Consider the following 12870-nt stretch of genomic DNA (forward strand, 5'->3'; position numbering starts at 1 on the left):
TGCCTTTGAGATACCGCAAGATTCTCTTCACTCCCTTCATGTGAGATTCCTTCGGGCTTGCCTGAAAACGAGCACAAAGACAAACTGCAAACATAATGTCAGGTCTAGATGCGGTTAGATACATTAAGGAACCTATGATTGCTCGATATTGAGTGGGATCCACATCTTCATCACTGTCGGAATCAGCACCCAGTTTGTGGTTGACGCAGATTGGAGTGTCAAATGGGATACTATCATCCATCTTGAAGCGTTTGAGCACATCATGGACATATTTCGTTTGATGAATAAACATGCCATCCTTCTTCTGATCTACCTGCAATCCCAAAAAGAAAGTTAATTCACCCATGGCGCTCATCTCAAACCTCTTCTTCATGACCGCTTTAAATTCTTGACACATAGAACTTTTGATGCATCAAAAATGATGTCGTCCACATAAACCTGAACGAGAAGAAACTCTTCCCCTTTTCTCCTGACAAACAGCGTACTATCAATCTTTCCTCTTTCAAACCCATTTTCTAGCAAGTAGTCTGACAATGTTGCGTACCAGGCACGAGGAGCCTGATGTAACCCATATAAAGCTTTACTCAGTTTGTACATATGATCAGGAAAATCTAGGTCAGGGAAACCCGGAGGTTGTTCATCATACACCACCTCATCGACTTTACCATTAAGAAAGGCACTTTTCACATCTAACTGGAACACTTTCATCTCTTTGTGTGCAGCAAATGCCAGAAATAATCGAATTGCCTCCAATCTTGCCACAGGAGCAAACATTTCGTTGTAATCAACTCCTTCCGGCTGATTAAACCTTTTCACAACCAATCTTGCCTTGTTGCGTATGACTATCCCTTTCTCATCTATCTTAAATTTAAAAACCCACTTTGTATCGATAACCTTTCTCCTAGCAATATTTTCAACCTTGGTAATCAAGTTAATTACCAACTGAACTGTCTCATCCTTTGTCTTCAGAAAATATACCCAAGAGTATTGAGAGTAATCATCGGTTACAACCAAGCAGTATGACGTTCCACCTAGACTCTTTACATTCACAGGACCAAAGAGATCCATGTGAAGTAGGTCTAGGGTGCTGACAATTGAGTTAACCTTCTTGGAGTGATGAGGCTTTTTGTGTTGCTTCCCTTTCTTACACGACAAGCATTGATCTTCAAAGTTAAATATCTTCAAGGGAACCCCAAGTACCAGCCCATTCTTGACAATGTAATTCATTTTGCGAAGATATATATGTCCCATTCTTCGATGCCATAACTCTGACTCAGACTCAGTTGCCTTTGACAGAAGACATGACTCTTCTGTTGTCATCTCAGTTGACCTCATATCCATTACATACGTGTTCTTTTCTCTTGGAGCTTTCATCACAACCCAGGCATCTGGTATCTTGAAACCAGGATAAAGAACGATTGCCTCATTTTAGTAAAATGCACCGTGTATTCTTTGTCACAAATCTGAGATACACTCAACAAGTTATGCTTCAACTCTTCCACAAAATTCACCTTCTCCAACTTTATTCTTCCATTCGTCACAGTTCCAATACCACTGATTCTTCCTCCACTCTCTCCAGCGAAACTAACCCTTCCTTCTTGAATAGATTTCCAGTCACGTAACAATTTCTTGTTACCAGTCATGTGCCGGGAACAGCCATTGTCAACAACCCACATATTGTTTACATCCCTGTTTGACTGTTCCTGCACAATTAAAGAAATAGATTAAAATCTGGGGACCCAAGACCTACGGGTCTTGGGTCGATTAAATCTGTTGTCCGGCATCCAGTACTTTGGTTGCCCACAGTCAGTTTGAGGATGGTTTCTGTAAGTTCTGAACGGAAACCTTCTAGAGGACTGGCTATGAGGCCATCCAAACCTTCGTGAATTAACTGAATTATAATTGTTGGTTTGGTAGTTTACTGGGAAAAAACGAGACTAATTTCTTTGAAATCTTGGATTAGTCCAATGACTGAAATTTGGTGTGTTCACATTCTTACCAGCATCATAATTAGTATTCGTTTTATTCTCAGTTTTCGGAGGCCTTATACCTCTAAATTTCCTCTGTTTTAGAGGACAATCAGCAACAAGGTGTCCTACTTTATTGCATCTGAAACAACTTCTATTTTGAACTTTCGTCTCAACAGTTGTTGCTGATGTCGAGGTTGCGTTACTACCCGTTTGTCTAACATATGGTGGGACGAACGGATTTAGGGAAGATTTCTTTTCATCGGGCTTATATTCCTCCCCACGTTTTAGTAACACAACCTCTTCTTTTATCTCACCCAATTTGGATGACTTGTCCGAATTTGATGAGACAGAGCTAGGGACAGAAATCGCAACATTAGAACTTGACTTACTCGTTTTGCTCTTATTAACTTCAGTTTCTTTAGTAGAAACTTTGACTGGAACTGTCTGACTAATCTCAACATTCGCAGATTGCTGATCACTAGGATCATAAGTATAGTTATTGTTGTATGGTAGTGGAACTTCAGAGAATCCAATTCCCCCTTTGTTAACCGGGGAACGTTGAACACTGATTATGTGATCTAACATATTAGAAGAATTTCTAAATTGTTCAATTTTTCTATTCAGTTCCACCACTTTTACCTGGTAATCAGCTATCTATTTATCTCTTTCAGCAATTAGTTTGGTCTTTTCTTCTAAAACTTCATAACTGAGATCAATTACTTGTATTTTTTCAGCTAGAGTGGCTTTAAGACTTCTGATATCCTTTTCACTAGCTTTTATTTTTACCGAGTAACTGTTTTCTCTAGTTTTAGTATAGTGATGATCTTCTTTTAAGGTTTTAAATTGTGTGTCCAAACTAACAAACTGATCAGTTAATGTTTTCAATTGTTCAGACAGGTTTTCACATTGTTCACAATGAAGTTCAGAACTTACCTCAGAGAGCTGATCGTTCACTTCTGCCATGTATGCTTGATCTTCTCCCGTCTCCCTCTCACTTCCTCCAGTTTCAATGTTTACCAAATTTGCCTGTTCGAACATCTCCTCAACTTTTATATTCCAGTTGTATCGACCGTTCTGTTGAGATACCATAGCCTTATTTTCACTACCACCCCCATTCTGTTGAGCAGGCCTGGTCTGACTTCATTCGACTCTCTCATTTGTACATTCCTTAGCAAAGTGACCATTTTGTTGACAGTTGTAACATCGAACCTTTGATTTATCAAACCCTGGTCTTTCTCCAACGAACTTTTTACCCGTTTTCTTCATGAATCTCTTTACCCTTCTAACTATTATAGCCATCTGCCACTACAGGTCCATCTCTTCCAAATCATCAGCATCGATCTGATCATAGTCTTCGTCCAAAGTTGCAGGGTCGACTATTTTACCTTTGATGTAGTTCTCATAAGATGCAATGAAGGATGCATAGAGAGCAAACTGCTGTTCAGCTGATTTAACACTCATGGGAATCTGTGAGTAGTTATAGCTTGGAACATTTGATGAGAAATTTCCAGTTGTGGCTTGAGGTTTTGAAGGATTACTACCACCAGCTACGAAACATACGTCACCATCCATATTGAGAATCACATGACCATCATGAGTTGAGTTTGATTCTCCCTTTGAGTAGTAGGCAGAGGATTCTGATTTTGAACTTGAGCTTGGAGTGACTTTCGCACCATACATTCCCAGATCCTGAACCTGATCAGTTGGTGTCTCATTCCGAACCATGTTAAGTTCAAAATTTCGTAACTTATTGACCACGGTGTCCAAATCAATCTTGGCAAAGTCTTTATCTTCTCTCATCAGAACAGTGTACATTTCCCAATTCAGTGGGAGAGCATCAAGAAGTTTCTCTACTACCTCTTCTTCCTTGTATTCAATGGAGTAATTATTTAGTTCGGTCATCAAATGATAATATCGTGTGATAATATCATCAAGTGATTCGTTTTTCAGATAATTGAATACGGAGAATTGAGTCTTTAGCAGCTTTGTCTTGGAGGTACGTATCCCAACATTACCTTCATATCTATTTTCTAGCGCTTCCCATAGTTCTCTAGCAGTTTTGTATTTTTTGAAAGTATGGAGAATCTCTTGTGGAAGTGCCATTGTTATAGCTGCATGCGCTTTACTCTCTGCCTCATACATTTTCTTTTCATCCTCTTCCATCTTACTGTACTTTTTAATCTGTTCACGACCTTCAAACAAGGACGTTGGTGGAATGTAACCGTCTTGAATGCAAACCCACATCTTAGCGTCTTGATAATTCACATACTGTTCAAAACGATCTTTCCGTGCAACGAAACCAATACCCTTCAGTAGTTTCGGAGCTTTAGTTGCTGAACCGGCTTCAACTTCCATCTTTACAAGTTCTGTGATGTTTATCGAAGTCATAGTTGAAAGAAAAGGTACTAAAAAAACAGAAACAAGATTCTGTGAACAGCGAACAACGAAGTTAATACAATTTCGCCTAGTCTGCAACTTCGCTGGATCTATAACTTCGCAGCCCACTAACTTCGCAGTTTCCTTAACTTCGCTTGATTACTAACTTCGCTAGTATCTTAACTTCGCAGCTAATCAACTTCGCCAAACACTTATATGTTCGCCTAAACCCTACCTTTTGTGACGGCAACTTCGCTTGACGAACAATTGAATTTTGCAGGTTTGGTTAGATTGATTGCGAGGGACGCGAGGGTGATTTAGAAGTATATTTGATGGGGGAAGATGGGCAAGACACAAAAACGAGGTATTTCAACGTAAACTCGTTCCGCGAATAGTCAAACGGAACGATCTTAACACCCGTGTGATAATCCCGAACCACACAATCACGAGCAAAAGCTCTGATACCAATTGTAGGTTCCCAGCCGGATCTACACAGGAGTATCTCGTAACACGAGGGTGCGGAATTCCCACGTAATACGATACGAGTGTAAGACAAGTAATACGATGAATCGATAGATAAACACACGGAATAGAATGATAAAAGTGATATAATACCAAAGCCAACACGTGATGCTAAAGATCACAATCCAACTCGTTCAGGAAAAACTTAACCCTAAAAGCCGAAGTGGAGGTTTAAATAGACCTCGACAACTTCGCCTAACATACTAGGCGAAGTTGTCATAACTTCGCTTATCCTCCAAGTTCGCCTAACACTAGCGAACATACAATAAACAATATTCAAAACATTACAAACAAACTAAATGATTACAGACACAGACAAAACACAAAATACTGAACTACTAACATTATGCACCAACACTAACAGACTGAAAGAAGTTTTCACTTCTTTAGGAGAATATCATATATTTATTTTAGTGACTTTTGTATATTAAAAGTTGACACCTTCAACAGTTGTATTTTTAACTTTCATAAACACTGGTTTCAAAGGTCTTATCACGTTCTTTCATGGTGTTACTTGCCTAGTCGCCTACTCCAACATACTCTTCGAAGCCATCCAATGCGAACTCACGACTTTAACTTCTACTCGAATCAAATATTTTGCAAAATCCCAAGTTAATTTTCATAAAAGCTAAGGATCGAAACGTTTGAAAACCAATTACAATGCATATAAAAAAATCGGGTTTCAACATTAGATGAAACAACCCTCTAGAAATATGATACACGGTTGGATACGGTAGCAAGTAATTAACTTAGTTGTAGAAGTGCATTGTCAAGCTATTATTTCTCTCTTGAACCTAACCCTAATTCCCATGTGGGCACGCTTGTTGGAGGGCCGACTTCAATGATACATGATCGGACCGTTCTCACTTGGATGCTAAGACTTATACGAACGCGGCTTTTGTGGGATCATTGGCTCCGTTTCTTGATGATAATCTTGGCCCGCTAGGCTGATATGATAATTTGATTGGTGTACATTGATTTTCATTTTCACACTAACATAAGCGGATATAAAAAAAATACTTTAAGAACTGAAACGCATAATAATATTATGTTAGTATATGGTTTATCATCTAATATAGTTATTATTTTTGTTTAATTCAACAATATCTTCAATATAGTTTCTTAGTCCGTATTTTATCTTTGATTTAATTAAATATTACGGCAGGTATTGATACTTAAATTAGTTACCTCATCATTATCTTTTATTATTATAATCTTATTAATACTTAAATTAGTTACCTCATCATTATTTTTTTTTAGTATAAACTTTTTTGATAAAAAAAATATCTTTTGTCATCTAGTACAAATAAAATATTATTCATTAATACGTTTTAATGTATTTTAATAAACATTTCTCGTTGTAGGCTGTGATTACACATATTTAATCTCCAACTATATATTATTAATATATTTAACATTTTATAAAATATATTTGACCATCTCTTTCAATTACCATCAAAAGCGTGAACGCAAAATTCGGCGTCCCCAAACTAGCATACATTTTCACATTTTAATATTCCCATAAGGCCATCTTCACCTTACATCATTCCCACCGATAATTCAAGATATGGTCCAATATATTAATTTATTATTCTAAATTTATAATCTATATATATTATATTAATTTTATCCAAATAAATTAACTTGTCCGTGATTAATGATAATATAAATGTTACAGCGTCAAATGCCACCTGTATAACACGATAAATCATCAATACGCAATAATAGATGTTTAGTAAATTAAATGCCATTTTATTTTATTCTTTATTGACAAGGTTCTTGTTTGGTAAGTGGGATTCACACATTAAGGATTTTATGACTTCATAAACTTATAAAATATTTAAAATTGTCACTGTATGTTTGGTTGTGACTTGTTAACTCTCTCATTAAAAACCTAACTTGCTTGTGAATCCTATGCGTTTAAATTCAATATTTCGAAAGGTATACGAGACACTCACCTTTATAAACACGTGATGATGTGAAATCGTAACTGTGTGTGATCCCAACATGTAACAATTCGTCTCGTATTAATCCTCAGTTGCTAATCATGTCTTCTTCATAGTTGTAAGTTGATTCAAAGGTTATAGGACCAACCTATAGTAGTCCCTCAAAGTAAGAGACTAAGTCTTACGCGTCACATTGAGCATTGACTATTGGTGTGTATACCGGACGAATACATAATGGCGATGGTTGTAACATCTTGTCCTACATGGATGGAAAGATAGAATTTCATTGTTTTATAAGCCTAAGTTATTGTCGGTATCATAACTTCCAAAATGGTTTTAGGTTGATTTCAAAGTTATTCGATAAACTTAGGCTTGAGAATTTATAAAATGATAATGAGAATTACCGGAAGCAGTCTCTCTATTTCTAAGGGGTAGATTAAGACTGTCTACATTTTACTTTTTTCAGACCTAGCTACCATAGCTTTGCTATTTGCGGGATTTACTGAGTACGTACGATGATGATGATAGCTCATGAGCTGGTCACATAAATTGACATCAACTACACTATGTTGATTATGGCATTATATTTCTAATAAAATTTAATTAACAATAAACTGAAATAACTAATCTAAAACGCTATTGCATTTATGTGATAGAAAGTATTATATATCAATTTGAAATTTAATATCGATGAATGTGATCATTTGATTGTAAATCAACTAAAATCTTAAAATATTTTAATCTCACGATATTTTAATTTGTATACTGATTAGAGTTGAATCAGTCATAGACTTCGCCTCTAAATAAACTAATACTATTAAGTAAAGTTGTATTTTCTTAATAAAATAAAGATATACAGGATCTTTATCTATAACCCAAGAATTGCTAGTTGCATTTAAATTTTATTTAAGAGAACTTAATTCTATTTCGATAAAAGGAAATTACAAAACAAACTGTTCAAAATTCTCTTCGTATCCACCAAGGGCCAACAAAATAACAAATAAAACAAATATGTAACCCTAAAAAAGTTGTGTAAAATTAAAACACAAAGTACACTTGCAGGGCCGTCTCCGAGAATTTAAATACCTCGGCCGTGACAAAATAAATAGGCCCGTAAGTGTTAACGAAAATTTTTTATTCACTAGCGTACATGGATAAATTATCGACTGATTTATAATAAGCAAAATTCATTTTAAGCATGTAATTATCTCATAAACTATTGCAAATAACCTTATTTTTAACACCAAAAAACATGTATATGTGATATGTATAAAAAAAGTTTGTGCTCCGACCGATGGTGCTGCTCGTACACCCTCCGAGTCTCCTATGTACACTTGCTTATATACTGAGTTATAGTTTAGCTAAAATTATTTTATTTATTTTAGTACAAATGTATATTTGTATCATCAAAGATTACAAAGTTAAATAGTCTTGGCTTAATAAATTAGCAACCTCTTTGGCATTATAAATTATAATTATCCATCTCACTAGCTATCAACCTAACTCTTTATTACATTTGTTGAATTTTCTGTCTAATTTCATTAAGAAACACTTAATTTGTTTTATGATTTAAGGTATACAAGTAAACATAAAAACCTTATAAAAAATCTTTTTCTAAAACACAATTCCTCTTAGAAAATTTACAAAATAAAAATAAAACATCATCAACATATGCTAACAAAGCACATAAGATGATGACTCCATTTTATACCCTCCAAAATCCTCCAACCCCTCGAAGAAATTGTCGCTAAAAACCATATAATCGTCGTCAGCATTGATTGATCCTGGCATCATACTGTGATCAAAGTTATCGATGAATGTTGTCTCGTGTTTGATATTTGATTGTTGGAGGCCTTCATCTTCATTAGATGAAACCGAAAGAGGTGTTGGAGAATGAAAGGGGGAGTCTTTTGATAATATAGTAACAGTTTTACAACCTTCACTAGTGGTGGGACTCTTTGGAGTAGCCTTGAGTCGGCCACGATTGATTCCGGCTAAGGAGTTTCGACGAGTTGGTTTCGGGTGGTTATGTTCAGCAGTGTAGGTTAAAACGTAGATGCTTGAATCAGTGCAACTTTGCTCAACTTGTCTCCTTGCCATACAACCTTTTGAAGTACTACATCTATAATAGCTTCTGTAGAATTTAAACATCAAATGATTAGAAATGTGACACCAAAATATGTTACTAGCAGTTTTATCATTATCTTTAGTTATGGACAGTTTACTTGTATGATGGTATTTATAACTATATAATGTATAATTATATATATTGTATGTTATTTTGTATTTTGTTCCGTGTAAAAAAATTTTGGAGTCAGCAGTCTCACTAGGTGCATCCTCTCTATCTTCACAGATAACAAAAAATGTTTGTTCTCATTTCACGTTCCGATGACTCTATTTCTGAAGGAGATTTTACTGGTCGCGTTTGTTTGTTTACACCAACTTATGTTACACTTTTAGTGACCTTTTTGTTGTTAGAAACAAAAGGAGATGTATGTATACCTTGGATAGATTGAGCCTTTAATTGGTTTCTGACCATATTTTCGCCAAGCCCATGGATCTGAAGACAAACCATCGGCTGTTACTTGAACAACCACCCTCTTTTGTTGATTCTTCCTGCACATGCCAAAAAAAAGTGTCACTAACATGATAATACACTAAGCATCAAAAGATTGATAAAAGATCCGATTAAGAAAACGGTTCCAAGAGATTTGATATCTTCGATCTTAAGATATATAACCTAATTTGATTCATCATTTTGAGAAGTACAATTATCGGAAAACTCACAACACTGTCAATAACCTGCTAACCAACAGGATGAGGTAAATCGTAGTTTGAATTGAGCAAGTTACGTTTAAGATAGTAGGAAACTAAGGAGAGTGAGATTCAAATCTGAGACCGGAAAATTAACCCACAACACCGTCAATAACCTGCTAACCAACATGACGAGGTAAATCGTAGTTTGTGTTGGGCAAGTTAGTTAAAGCCGGTAGGAAACCACTATTGAAAGTAAGATTTAAATCTAAGATCGGATGACTTACAACACCGTCAATAACATGCTAACCAACAGGATGAAGTAAATCGTATTTTGTGCTAAGCAAGCTTATGTTTAAGATAGTAGGAAACTAGTGAAATTAAGATTCGAATCGATCTGAAACCTCGATTTCTTAGGAGAAAATCATATGCTTAAGTTCACTGAATTACTAGTCACTAAAGGTATATATATATTAATAAAACCTTCATCATCATATTTTACTATTTTAGGGTTTGTAACTTGTAAGCATTTCAAGAAAACAAAAAGAAACACTAAAAGCACACCTTTTTTTGAGCTTTGGTGTAGCTTGTGAGGTTTTTGTAGCAGACCCACAAAAATTCTTGACTTCTTGTCCATTATCTTGATGAATCTTTTGATCAAAACGATGATAAATATCGGTCTGAATATCAGGAACCTGATAAAAGGCTTGTAAAGTTGGTTTAATTCATTTGTAACAACTGTTTCATTAACATCATGATGATGTTGTTGATCAACTAGATGAGGGAAACTAAAGAGAAGAGACTGATCATAATATTCTTTCTTGATATCAATGGATCCTGCGAATAAGTCGTCGTGATCAAGATGTCGAAAACTATGACCGTCATCGATATCATGATCATATTCATTAGGTCTGATGACTGCTTGTAAACCCCAGTCAGCCATTAATATTAATATTTCTTGAAATGTTCAAAGAGTAGAAGATAAAAGATGATATATAAATAGAAGATGTTGAGGTTTTTATAAGTGATTAAATTATGTGTTACAGAAATATCTTAGAAGGTGTGTGTAAGGTTTACAAGTGGGATGTTGACTTTGGTGGCAAGTCAAAGAGGGGGGGGGGGGGTAGAGTAGGGTAAGGTTGGACAAAATTGTAACACGGCATGCGGCTTTTACTCGCTAAGCTTCTTGACTCCATGATTTTTTGTTTCTATTATCATGTCAAACATATTATTATTATTATTATTAGTATTATTATTATTATAACAGTAATATTTTTTGTACGGATGGGAATTGGGCAAATAATACAATATATGTTAACTCTCTTTTTTTTAATTTCAAGTTCATTGTTGATTTCATATTTAACTCTTCTAACTTGTTATACATGTTAAAAATGGATATAATACATGTTCAAAACACATAATAACTTATTACTTGAAAACACACACACATGTATTTGGTACGTTAAACATGTCCTAATTGAACATGTTAATCTTCCATGATCTTTATAAGAGGAATTCCACTACTATAGCAAGTTCTATTATTAATCAACAACTATGATACTTAACTATTTTTAACTAGGCATAAACTCGATCACTCTCAGACAAAGAACAAGCAAGTATATCGAGTCATCGGGTCTTTGGGCATTTGATAAAAAATGTTTTACAGTATTATGTATTTATCATACAATAAGAAAATGTGTAATAGATTTTTGTTATTATATGTAGGCAAATTGGAATTTAATAATCCAAACTATGATTCATTTATCGATAGTAAATTCATACTGACAATTTGATCAATAACAGTCTCAAAATTCACTTTAATTGATAAGGGCAAATCCTATAGCATAATTATCATTGATTTATACTCTCGTTTTACCCATTATCATCACCGTGAGCAAAACCAAGTGAAATCTTTGATAATTTTGCATGTGGAATTGGTTTTGGTAGTGAAAGTGAAGCTTTCGAGTTGTATTGATCAAATTGTCGGTATAGTTATTATCGATTAATAGATAACGGTTTGGGTTCATAATATTAATAGATATTAATTTACTTTGTGGAAAATTTTTTTGGGAATTCATAACCTTTGCCGTGCAAAATTTAGATATTATTTTTAAAATTGCGACACTTAATTCTAAAGACCATAATTGCGTTTATTATATTTGTGTTATGACATTGCCATGATATTTATTGTTTAAATCAGGTGTTCTTTAAATGCTAAGTAAAATCTTTAATACTCACACAGTAGATTTCTTTTTAAACGGTCATTTGGATCATTGACGAGTCACTGATCCACACCATCATTTATATTCCGTCTTTTGAATGAAACTCACCATAGTTAAAAAAAATCCACTGACTTAATCTAAAACCTCGTTTTCTATCACAAGTGTAACTTCAGCTCATTTGAAGGCATATATCTATAGGTTTCGTCTCATCAAACATTACAAATTCATATTTTGACTTTTAGAAAGTAAATATATTATCTTTTCTTGATGTTGGCATGTTAGGTTAAAAAATAGATATTCTAAAAACAACCTTCTTAATTTCTTTATATTGTGTTAAACCTTTTTAATCCAAACTAAAAGTAATAAAATGTCCGATTTTATGATATATAACATATTTTAAATTAATATACTTATTTACCCTTTCGCGGCTGGTGAATAGCGAAATTGCGAAATTGACACCCGTTTTATCTTAGCAGACTTTGATATTAGAACCATTTATAATAGCATGAACCATTTATGAAAAACAAACGTCAAGAAATGTTGAAGTTGTATACATTGTAAAGTAGAGAACACATCCTAATTTTCTCAAAACTACCAAAAAAGAACATTAGTTTACTATACCAAGAAATATGAACTACGTCAAAAATCATTAGAAACGTAGTACATACGTATTGTTGTATCAATGATGGCATAAATATCATTTATTGGGGTCCATTTATTATAATAATAAATAAATGTTTAAATTATTTATTTCACATTTTTTAGTTTAATTAAAGTTTTAACCTTTATTTTATTTAATAGGATTAAGAGTGAGAAGAAGAAAAGTTTATTTTAAAACTCACTTTGATAAATATTTTTAAAATAGTCATTTTTGGTAAATAATGTTTAAAAAAATAATATTTATGAGGAAAAATAATATTAGACCAAGTCAAGAAGACGGTGGTGAATAATGGAATCAAAATTTTCAAAGATAAACGGAAAAATATAAGTTGTGATATATTTGGCGTGATTTGTGGGGCTATGGATTTTATGTACCACTTGCTCCATGTCTGATTTTCTAGCATGGGTTTTGATGATGAT

At 34.2% G+C, this 12870-nt stretch overlaps 1 pseudogene across 1 annotated transcript; it reads right to left on the reverse strand.

Moving 5' to 3' along the window:
- Positions 1 to 8218: 8218 nt before the first annotated feature.
- Positions 8219 to 10592, reverse strand: LOC143593477 (putative WRKY transcription factor 29; annotated as a pseudogene). The gene is made up of 3 exons (XR_013146108.1): positions 10133 to 10592; positions 9317 to 9430; positions 8219 to 8948 (listed from the first exon to the last, which is right to left on the reverse strand). The product of XR_013146108.1 is annotated as a putative WRKY transcription factor 29 (transcript).
- Positions 10593 to 12870: the final 2278 nt, after the last annotated feature.

The sequence above is a fragment of the Bidens hawaiensis genome, unplaced genomic scaffold (genome assembly GCF_021521415.1).
Source record: "Bidens hawaiensis isolate Kalapana, Puna unplaced genomic scaffold, B.hawaiensis_p1.1 tig00042255_1, whole genome shotgun sequence".
NCBI lineage: Eukaryota > Viridiplantae > Streptophyta > Magnoliopsida > Asterales > Asteraceae > Bidens > Bidens hawaiensis.